Source organism: Pan troglodytes, chromosome 13, assembly GCF_028858775.2.
Source record: "Pan troglodytes isolate AG18354 chromosome 13, NHGRI_mPanTro3-v2.0_pri, whole genome shotgun sequence".
Classification (NCBI taxonomy): Eukaryota; Metazoa; Chordata; class Mammalia; order Primates; family Hominidae; genus Pan; species Pan troglodytes.
The window spans coordinates 14837153-14849770 of NC_072411.2; positions in this window are offsets into that span (position 1 = coordinate 14837153).

The window sequence follows — 12618 nt, forward strand, 5'->3', positions numbered from 1 at the left end:
GTTACACTAGGGAAAGGTAAAGAGGAAGTGGGGAAGAAGTAGAGAATATCCAGAGTCACGACAAAGGTCACGTGGGACCTGTCTGTGTGATACCCAAATATTTAATTTTTCTAAATCTATGGGATCCACGGGGAAGGGCGGATTGTTGTTGGTAATCAGGAAAGGAGTCGGGGTTCACAGCTAGACTGATATGGGTGAAAACTAATGCAGTGTGTGGCAATGCAAAATCTCAGAGGCTGAGGGAAACGGCGAGAGGAAATTCTAGGCATTTGCAAAAGCTAAAAAGAAGGCCTGGGCTTCCATTAAGTCTTGGAATTGAGGTTTGGGTCAATTGCAACCAGGTCTGAAAGGGGTATGGGACCCTGCCTGGGTTATACATTGGGTTATAGAATTAAAAAAACACATTTATAATAATATCTTCAAGTACACTGTCAGAGGTGAAAGACTGACGTGCCGTTGGCACTTTTCCTTATACTTTCCTCAAAGTTTTTCACTGATCGTCTTTAGAGGAGAAACTCATCAAGACTATTCCCTCATTGTATTAGTCAGGGTAAGATGAAACTGTTCTCATAAAGAGATTCAATAATAATTCAGTGGCTTAAAAAACCACAGAAGTTGTCTACTGTATCTTGGAACAGTCCTGGGTGAACGTGCCAGGATGCTGGGCAGCTCTGTTCCAGAGATCATTCTGAGGAGTCCAGAAGCTTCTTTTCATCTGGTTTCTGTGACATCCCCTAGTTCAATGCTCCTCAAAATTTAGCTGCAGATCTATCATTTGTGGAACCTGTTAAATGTAGTTTCTGATTCTGGATGTTAGTTATTTGGCTGTTAGTTACGTGCTCTGTGGTGCAAGGGACACCTAGAAATGAAGAGCCTGTGTAGAAAGCCATGGTCCCAAGCTACAGACTGTGACTATGGGGGAGAGAAGGGGGGACATTGGTGGCGAACCTGCACATTCTGTTGCTCACTGTTTGCTGCATCCTTCTCTAGTAGCCAGTTCTGCAGAGACATTACATAGGACAACTAGCTGCCATTCTTTCACCTATGGTGTTATAATGTGTTGGTTGCTAATAATAGGTAGAATATGAGAAGATCCAAGTTTAAGAACACATCTAAATTTGTGTATGCAAACTCAAGTTTTTCCTTACAGTAATCTCCCTTGTACATGCTGATATGCCTCCTCGGGTAGAAGGAAAATGGGTGGAGTTAAAACTAGTGTGCCAATGTGGTGGGTAATTTCGTGTCAACTTGACTGGGCTAAGGGAAGCCCAGATAGCTGGAAAAACATTATTTCTGGGTGTTTCTGAGAGGGTGTTTTCTGGAAGAGATTAGTTAGCATTTTAATCAGTGGAGTGAGTGAAATGATCTAAGGCCCTTAGCAGTGTGGCATTATCCTTTGAGGGCCTGAATAAAGCACAAAGGTAGAGGCAGGGTGAATTCTCTTTCTTCTTGAGCTGGAACATCCATCTTCTCCTGTCCTTGGAGGTCCTGGTTCTTTGGCTTTCAGCTCCCACCTGGTTCTCTGGCTTTCAGCTCCCACCTGGTTCTCAGGTCTTTGGCCTTCAATTGAACTATATCCCAGCTTTCCTGGGTTTCCAGCTTGCAGAAGGCATATTATGGGACTTCTTAGCCTCCATAATTGTGTGTGCCAACTTCCATACTAAACCTCCTCATATATATCTGTATATAATCTATTGCTTCTGTTTAACCCATAGAACCCTGACTAATATAGCCAGCAAAACCACCTACAAGCCTCACTCATTCCTGTGACAAATATTTAAAGAACAACTATTTAAAAATCACTGAACTTGGTGTTGGGGATGTAGCACAGAACAAGACAGTTGGAGAAGACTGCCTGAGTTCAAATTCCGTTCCCACTATTTGGCATTGAACAAATTAGTTACCGTCTCTGCTACAGCTTCCTCATCTGTAAGATGGCATGATAATGATATCTCATAGGTTATGATGAGGATTCACTGAGATAATGTATCAGTCCCACTTATTATGTCTGCCTTCAAGAAAGTTACACTTTAACATTCCTCATTATGTGTGTCCCTGCAGAAAATTAACTGAGACTCACTGCTCCAGGGATTGTAGAGACCTGGACCCCAAAGTTATGTGCCCTCCTGAAAGCAAACAGTGGGGGTCAGCTGGCTCTGGCCTGGGGCTTGCTCCATTATTCATCACTTCTGTGGAGGGAGGAATGGTTTCTTTAGTAGGAACAGAGGTTCCATTTAATCACCAGCTTTCAGCTTTCTTTCTTTGATGAGGTATAAACATTTTGTCAACCTTTCCGCATCAGCTCAATTTTGTTTCTGATGTTGGAGATTACTCTGTCAACCATGGAGTGAACTTGCTAGTAGTTGGTGGCCCTTCATTTCTTGTATGTCCCCAAGAATTTCCTATTTACAGGAGTGAAGTGACCTTAACTTGCAGAGGTTTTCTTATTATCCATTTGAGCTCAAGGCTTCCCTATGCCACCCTCTCTCACACTGCCATAACTCTTCCTTCGAATTCTGTTCTACATGTCCTTACATATCATGACCCCAGTGATATGGAATTCTTACTTGGACTAAGGCTGCAAAATAAGCCCCCAGTGTTATGGTAGGTGGATCCTAAATGGAATGCTTCAAACTCATGTGTCAACTTTATGGCTCCTTGGTAATTTTCTGATTTTTTTTTCTTTCTTTCTTTGTTTTTACTTATTTAGAAAATAGAAGAAAAATGACAAGGAGGTTTAGAATATGTGTATGTGTTGGACACTGTCTTTTATGGATCATAGCCTCCTGCATCCATCTGATGGAATCCATGGTTCTCTTCCTTAGACATGTATACACATGCAGCAACAGACATAACTTTACAGAAAGTTCCAGTTGTTTTAAAGATCTCTTTAAGTCCATGAACTCCAGGCCAAGAAAATATCAAAATGGGACATCCTTAGAAATGCAGAGTTAGTGGCAAGTAGGTGATATATTTCAGCTTATATGCCAAAGTTTTATTTCAAGCAAAACAAGTCAACATGGATTTTATTGAAGGACACTCAACATTTATTTATTTCAGTCGTATTTTTAAGCAACGCTTCAAAACCCACTTTATTGATTGAGCCCCACTAAATAGGATTCTACCATTTAAGATCTCTTTTTACCTACTCAGGACTATAATGACTGAAGCCCATCAGCAGTGTTGTTACATATTATTACACATGATAACATTGGCAGATCCATCAGGAAATGTATTACCAGCTCTCCTAACTGGCTCATTTTATTGAATCATCTTGTTATGTTTCCTGAATCATATTCTCATCATCCAGGACTTTAATCAAGTGGCAAAAGTCATCTTCATGCATATGGTCACTCAGAGGTCTGTAAGCTTGTGCAATTAGATAACTTACAGAAATTTTGTTTTTGTGTATTTTTCTCTTCACATTCAAAGAAGGTAGATAGTATTTTGACCTCCTATGCCTTAAGAACAGAGTAGACAGTGGAAGTTGCCTTTAGAATATTTTTCCTTGGGTTTTGCATTCTGAAAGCAGGAGAAAGAGATGTATGTTGTAGGTAGGGGAGGTGAGGCAGACTGGGAGAGATTTCACCAAGAACTAGGGAGGTCTGCATGGCCACAGACCACCTCCCTCTCAGCACATGGAGAGAAGACAAGAGTTTGGATGACGAGGGGGTTGGAGAAAGGGGATGGCTGTTTCATCCATCTCTTGTAAGGACAGGTTTAGGACCCCCAGACACCTGCCCTGGATGGAGCTGGACTTTAAGGCATTATGTACATATCAGCATTAACTCTTGGGAACCCAAACCAGAGGCCTTCCAGAAATGTGTTCCTCATGTCTGGGACATTCATAGGGATCTAGGGGAGAAGAGTCTGAATAATGACCACAACTGAATTTCCTACCAGAACGGTCATGAAGGTGGGATGGGATGTTAGAACCAGACTTACTGTAATTTCAAGAAAATAATGTTCTATGGCATATCCTGTACACCGGCGTTTGTGCAGTAAGGTTCACACACAGAGGGATGCAGATGCAAGTCTTGTCTTCATGGTGCTCATAGTGAGCTAGGACAAGTAAGATATAAATACAAACTGAGAAAGCAGACATAAGAAATTATGGGAATTCAGGAGAAGGAAAAAAATATGTGGGCGAGATGAGGAAAAGTCCAATTGAAGAAGTGATTTTTGAGCACATTTTGAAAAAGTGGTACAATTTAGATATATGTAAATAAGAAAGAGATATTTCCAGGTACAGGGAGTTATGTGAGCAGAAGCATAAAAACGGGGCATTGTGACAAATAAGAGTAGCTCGGTTAAATTGTGGGTTGCAACAAAAAGATAGTGGGAATAATCTCTGAGAAGATAGGCTGGGATTATGCTGACAGTTTTTAGAGAAGACATGATGCTCCGATGGAAACATAGAGAGGGGATCCGTATCTTGCAGTCTATATGGACTTCGGTAAATTTCCTAATCTCTGAGTCTCAGTTTTTTTTAAACCTATGGAGTTGAGATAATAATACCTTGCAGGTTGTACTTAGAATTAAAATAATAATGATGACAACAATGATGATTGATGCCACTTATTGAGCATCAAGGAATCTGTGTCTGGCATGTACTGGTGTTCAATAATCGTGTCTGTTGTTCTTGTTATTATTATCACTCAGCTATTCAAAGCTCTGTACTAGAGTGTGAGGAATCTGTGGTACATACATTGTGAGTACTAGACATTGCTAGTATTAATCCAAATTTCTACTTTTTTCCTCCTGAGTACATAACTCCTTGAGATTAGGCATGGGCCTGGGACTCACAAAGACCAATAAAATGTGGCTGGAAACAATGTGCTACTTCCTTACAGAAGCATTTAGGCGATGGTGCACAAGTCTCCATTCTTTCTTTCTCTGCTCTGGAAAGCCTTGAAGCATTGCTTTGAGATGAAGGTTCAGGGGTGTGGAAGCTTCTGGCAGCCTGAGTACTTGAGTGATTATGATCAGCAGAGTCCCCATCCCCTGCTAACTAGTGCAGACGTGTAGTAGGAGAGAGATAGATAGAAACCTTTGTTCTTTAAGGTCATTGAGATTTGGGGGGATGTTTGTTACTATGACAAAACCTAGCTTGTCCTGACTGTTGCATCTTTGATGCAGTTTGTCAATGCAGATATACAGCATAGCCCTGTTTTGCTTAAAAGAAAGAGATAGTTGGCTTCTGTTTTTAGCTCAGTCCAGGTCAAGTATGAAGAATCCCTAAGGCCCTTCACTGTCACACAGTCCTCATACACTAAGCTTGTTTATCAATCTCTTGTTTTCCTACTCCCAGAAATCTTACCTTTATGGTTCTCATTCTAATACATCAAGCCCATTCTTTAAGCAGTTCTCTTTTCAACCTAAAAACCCATTCATTTCATCTTCTTTTCTTTCTCCTTAGCTATAGCACTAATCTGTTTCTATTTTGTTTCTTATTTGTCAGTTAATTGGTCTGTTTACAGCAAAAACAATGGAATTTGAGTTTCTCATCACTGGGAGGATTTCTATTAATCCAAACCAAAATGGTGATGACAGAAGCATTTATGGGATGTTCCCTATATAATAGGCATGTGCCAACTAAGCACTTGCCATGTATTACCTTAGTTAACCTTGACAACACCCCGTGAAGTAGGTACAGCTATTTCTCCCTATTTCATAGATTTTAGAGAAAATGAGGCACAAAGCAGCTAACACAGTTAGGAAATGGTGGAGCCAGGACTCACATCTAGGGATTTGGACTCTGGAGCCCGTATGCTTAAATGCTACATCATACTACCTCTTTGCAGGGTCCAGCTATTATTTTATCAAAAGAATCTCTTTCTTTGTGCATTCCTGTCAAGATGTCTCACCAGGTATTGTTCAATAGGTTGGTTATCTCTTTTCCTGACTCTTTCCGTCTTTCTTTTCTTCCAAAGATATTATTATGTTAAGCATCTTCCATGATTCATATACACTAAATTCTTTTTAAAGTCTCAAAGAAATTATAATCTATTTGAAGCAATTTCTATTACATTTTATGAAATTATTACAGATTGAGTTTCAAGAAAACAGCTGAGTGCTAAATTACCTGGTACAGCCTAAGTCTGAATGAGCTGGGGAACGGGCGGTCAGTGTGGCTTGGATTAAATAGGGAATGCTTTGGAGATCTGAGCCTAGAAGGATGGGAAGGAATAGGATAGTAGAAGGGAGGAGTCATAGGCAGGAATTAAATTGAATCTGTGATTTACGAGTGGATAATCCGAGAAGTTTTTGCTGAGAAAACATGACAGTAGTTAACTATCTCGGCACGTAAATGTGCTTGTGAGAATGATTTCTTTGAAACTCCTTTTCACTGTATCTTAAAATAACAACAAGGCTTCCAAATTACAGATACAGAAATTACAGAAATAGAGCTCAGGAAGACAGATTTTTTATGGGAAAGTATTATTCACAGAGAGTTAAAAGCTTTTATGCTTTATAGAAGCTCTTAGGGTTGAAGCAAATCTAGTGTTCATTTATAGCCTAACTCATTTATGCATTGCTGGGGGATTTTGGAAATGCAACCTCAATTCTGCCCTTCCCTGAACTCAGAGAATGCCTCAGGCTGTATTTGTTCATAAAGGTGAATTTCTTTTTGAAAAGCGATTTGATTTAATTTTTGTTTTTCATGAAGCCTATTACTATGTGTGTAAAATTTTCAAGCATCCATGGCTCTGTTTTCTCCTTCTGTAATGAGGGAACAGTGCATTCATCTGTGCTTCTGAGTGCCTGATTCCCAGTCACAGTCATGCTTTCGGAAAGAAAAAGCAGTCACCCTTGGAACCAAAATCTCTTTTGTGAGTTTCATCAAGATCTGCCAACATTTACCAGAATCCAATTGTCTCGATAATCCCAGTGTATTTACTGAATCACCAATGGGAGTCCAGTAAACTACCTCTTTCAATGCTCTACTTTTATTGAGCTTAGAATTGTAAGAGGGTCTTGGAAACCATCTGATTCAACCACTTTATTTTAAAGGTGGGACTCCAAGATCTGGGAGAGGTGAGTCCCATTTGCCCACGGCTAGTAGTGACAGAGATGAGGAGTTGGTTCTCTAGTCACCAGCCCTGCCTTTCCCATGCTCTGTGCTGCCTTGGGTCTCCTGGTGAGATTGTGCTCTGAGAATTATGAATGGATTAATGCCTGGTTAATTGTTAAAGACTTCCAAGGAAGAGGTAACAGGGAGGAAGCAGATTTCATGATCAGGAGCAGATTACACAATCAGGATTAGTTTGATCCTTCCACAAATCCAGCCTTTTTTCCTCTTGATTGGGTCTCAGTGGTGACTCAGAGCTAGATTGTTAGGGGAATATAGTAACAGCTTGGTATAAAATGGTATATGAATCAGCAAGCACCTACTGAGTATGGACTCTGTTTCCAGCCCTCTGCTGGGTGTTATGAGTCATGGTGAAGGATAAGCCATGGTCCTGACTCGGAAGGATAGGACAGTGTATTTTGGGGAGGCACAATTAAGCAATATCAAAGAAGAGCACATGTAATCAGAGTTTCAGTTATACGGTGTGTATGCTGTAGGAGTTCAGAGGGGAAGACTGATGTGGTTGGAACTGCGGGCAGCTTGGCAAATCTTCGTGGAAGAAATGGGGCTTGAGTGGCACCTATTGACAAATATCTAAAGACAGTAGTACTAGGATGCCCCCACCCACCCTAAGTCTTCTCTTTCCTGATTCTCTCATCCCCATGTCTACACCCTACCTATGTTCATGATTTCTCAGAACAGCTCTGGCTTCAACTAAGTTTCATTTTATTAAATTATGTAATTTATTGTGAAACCAAATGTGATTGTTTAAATTAATGTGACTGAAGACCTTTTATATACATTCAAAAGATTGAAAATCCCTTAGAACAAATAGGATACTTTCTTTTTGTTTGAAGAATATGATGACAATACTCATTATCTGTCTTCACCTATTTCTAATTCTAATATATTGCATTTTTACAGTTTATAGTTTGCACTGTGATTTCTCAAAAAGTATTTTATTTGATCATAAAAGTAAACTGTAAAGAAAATAGGATATTGTTAATATTCCTGTTTTACAGATGAAAAGACTGAGATTCAATGAGGTTAAGGGCTTTGCCCAAAGGTGTATAGCTGAGTGAATGCAAAGGGATTTGAGTACAGACCCTCTGAGTTCCAGCCCAGGGTTTCTTTCCATGCCTCCACCCCCAAATTGCTTGGTTAATTGTTTTAATTGGCATTTTTATTCTGTGGTTCTTATTCTTTTATTTCCCTGAAGAATAAAGATTAAAAATCAGCCAATATAGTACAGTCTTTGTAGCACTATTTGAAGTACATTTTTCAAAGTCTACAAGTGTCGATGAAACTTTTGGAATGACAAGAGCCCTGATATTTGGTTGGCTGTAGTCTACCAGAATTGATCCTTTTCTGTAACCTTCTTTTCAGTGATACCGAATCCAAGATGTTTTCCAATTGTGAATTTTCTGATTCTTTCCCATTTCATTATTTTTACCCAGGCTCCTAAGAAATTGGAAATCACTCATCACTTTTTGTATTCATGGCAGATGGTGGAACATTTTTATAGTTTTCCAAAAAATCACCAATGCTACATTCTGCAATGGTTGATATTACAGAAACGTGACATCTGAAGCTTTAAAAATTTGCAGCAAACCACCATGGCACATGTATACCTGTGTAACAAACCTGAATTTCTGCACATGTATCCTGGAACTTAAAGCATAAAAATAATAAAAAATTAACATCACAGAAGAATTGTGTGCTTTTTCAGTGTTCCTCAACATATATGATCTCTGAAGGCAATTTTTTTCTCTTGTGACAAAGTCATGAAATAGATTTCTTGTTTATTTTTCATGGCCAGTTAAGTGTCATGTTTCAGCTTTTTTTGTAAAGCCCTAGACCAGGCATTTATGTGTATGCGTGTGTGTGTGTGTGTGTGTGTGTGTGTGTGTGTTAATGGGGACCAGAAGACAAACTGAAAACATGGTCACTATTCTTGAAGAGCACTCAGTCTATTTGGGGACACAGGATATTCCCTTTTGCAAGTGTCATTAGAATTGGTAGTTACTACTTATGATGGTTAATTTTAAGTGTCAGTTTGGCTGGTCGTGGGATGCCAGATTAAATGTTGTTGCTGAGTCTGTCTGGGAGGGTGTTTCAGGATGAGATTAGCATTTGAATTGGTGGACTCAGTAAAGTAGATGATCCTTCTTAATGTGAGTGGACACCGTCCAATCCATTGAGGACCTGAATAGAACAAAGGGTTGAGGAAGGAGGAACTCAGTCCTTTTTTTCTGCCTCCCTTTTTGAGCTGGGACATATTGTATTTTGTCCCATCTTCGAGCTGGGATTTGCGTCATTTGGTTGCCTTGGTTCTTTGGCTTTTGGACTTGGACTGAATTATACCACCAGCTTCCCTGGATCTCCTGCTTGCATATGGCAGATCGTGGATTTATCAGCCTTCATAATTGCATATGCCAATTTCTCATAATAAATCATGTATATATATATAAGACTTATATATGTATATGTGTGTATGCATGTATGTGTGTATGCATGTATGTGTATATATACTTTTATATATAGTGTGTGTATGTATGTGTGTATACATGTTTATGTATTGTGTTTTCTATTGGTTCTGTTTCTCTGGAGAACTCTTATTAATATACCACTCACTTAGGGAGAATTCAGTCTTTCAAAATATAATGAGTAAGGCCATTCTTTGGGACAAAAAGCCATAAACAATGTTTTCTTTGACCCTCGGTGCTTATGCTCTGGGTGGATTTCTCATTCATTTCACAAAAGATTATGATACAAGGAAATGGGAGATAAGTGACTTAAGAGAAAACATGCTCCAATGAGAGAGAGAGCATTTCTGACAGCTAATCATGAAGGTATTCTTGGAAACATTTATATTTTAAAAATATCTTGAAGAATGGAAGGCTTTTTGATAGATAGAATTGGAAAAAAAAAACCTACTTGCCTATAGAAAATACTGAATGAATGAATGAAGAATGAATGAACAAATGGTGGACATCAAGGTATGCTCTGAGAACAACATGGCTGGGACAGAAGGTGTGTGGGGCGAGAGGTGGAAGAGAATAACAGGCATCAGAAGGTTTGCTACTCAGAGCTTTCTTTCACCATTCATGACTTCACTGTAACCAAAAAACAGTGACCAGATTTACGGTCTGTTTTATTTTTTGAGGACAGCGCTGCCCATAGGGACTGACTTGTTTGAGGATGGGTTGTGAGGGCTTGGTGAGGGTGAGATGGCATACATATATTCCTTGTGCTTACACTTTATGTTCAAATGATTCTATTTATTTACACATCTATTTGAAAAAGCTTCCAGTAACCCAGAAACTTTTTCTGTTATGGCCAAACACAAAAACAAGTTTTAATATGTTTACCTTCAGAAGGGCTCCATTCTAATCAGGTAATTGTGTGCCACTCCACATTGGGTTTCAAGGACATGTATATGAAGGTTGAGTGTTGATACAACCTTTTAAGGCTGGATGGCATCCGGAAGATATGCTCCAGGATGGCCGTTCTGACCAGTCAGTGCCCAGGGCTGTCAGTTGTATATTTTATAAATCATCCTCAAATGCAGGTATAAGTGAAATACTTTGTACTACTCTGGGCAAACCATTCAACTAAAGAATGCCATGTTGGTGATGTGTCATGATTAGTAATATGCCATATTATACTGAATGGGAATCATTTTCATTAAAATTCTGATTTTTCTATGGGTAAGTGCATTAGAAATTTACAGTGGTGAAATCATGCCTGATGTTTGAACAATAGAAGCAGCTTTTAACTTGTTATGAGCATAACATGACTAAAGTGAAGATAACAAATTAAAGAAGCCTCTCCCACATGTATGGCCTGTGGGAGGTTACATGATATGTTTGAGGCTCTGGAGCCAGATGAACTGGGTTCAAATCCTGACGCTTCCATTTGCTAGCTGTGTGACCTTGGACAAGTTTCTTAACTGCTCTGTAAAATGAGTATGACAATCATTTTACTTAAGGCTGTCCTGAGGGTTAAGTAGTGTAAATATGAAAAGCCCTTCAGGCAGTTTCTGGTACATAGTAAATGCTCAATCAATGTAAGTAATTATCATATCCTTATGATTCCATTCATTTATTTCGAGTACAACTAGGAAATACATTGCTCTAACACATACACACATATAGATAAGGAACAAGACATATTTTTCTTATGACACTTTTTATAAATACACCATCATTTTGGTTATGCCTGAAGATCTTACTACCAAAGTATACTTCCATTTTCATTAAAATTTTCCAACTGAAAGTGGAAAGTTGCCTTTCTAAACTTACCTTCTGACCCTACTTCCCATGGGTGCTGAGAGCTTGGCATTTTGCAAAATTGCTTTCACATTCTTTTTTAAAAATTTATTTTAATTTATTTTTATTTTTTGAGATGAAATTTCACTCTGTCTCCCAGGCTAGAGTGCAGCAGCGGGATCTCGGCTCACTACAACCTCCACCTCCCGAGTTCAAGCGATTCTCCTGCCTTAGCCTCCCGAGTAGCTGGGACTACAGGTGTACACCACCATGCCCAGCTAATTTTTTGTATTTTTAGTAGAGATGGGGTTTCACCATGTTGGCCAGGCTGGTCTCGAACTCCTGACTTCAGGTGATCCTCCCACTTTGGCCTCCCAAAGTGCTGGGATTACTGGCGTGAGCCACCGTGCCTGGCCCACATTCTTAAACTGTTAACTCACATTCACCAGATGTGGAAGGGGGTCTTCCCACCTCAAAAAGGGGAATCATAACGTTCTCTACCACTCGACATGGAACGCCAAGGTGGCTGACGTGGTGGCATGGGATGCCAAGGTGGCTGATGAGGGACACCCATGCCTCTGATTGGAAAGTGAGCTGGAGGGCTAAGCAACAGGTGAAGAAAGTGGCCAACTTTCCTTAAGCATGTTAGAGCAAAGCCAATCCTCTTTGGAAACCAGGTGATAAGGGTTCAATGTCTACATTAACTCTCAGTGACCTCAGTTTAATGTTTCTTTGGAAGGATGAGCATTCTAGGCAGAGGGAATGATTGTGCAAAGGCTCTGAAGTGGGTTGTTTTGGAACTTCAAGGGGTTCTTTGCAGTCAGAACGTAAACTAAGAGATTCAAGGGCAGACAGGAGGGAGTTTTAAAGTTGGCAGGGGCAGGCTGAAAAATAACACTATTGGCTGAGTGCAGTGGCTCACTCCTGTAATCCCAACACTTTCGGAGGCTGAGGCAGGTAGACCACAAGGTCAAGAGATCAAGACCCTCCTGGCCAACATGGTGAAACTCCATCTCTACTAAAAATATAAAAATTAGCTGGGCGCGGTAGTGTGCACCTGTGGTCCCAGCTACTCAGGAGGCTGAGGCAGTAGAATCACTTGAACCCAGGAGGCAGAGGTTGCAGTGAGCCGAGATGGTGCCACTGCACTCCAGCCTGGCAACAGAGTGAGACTCCATCTCAAACAACACCAAAAAACAAAACAAACAAAAAAACAACAAAAAAAACCCCCAAAACCAACCAACCAAAAAACCACCATTGACCAAATATTAATTG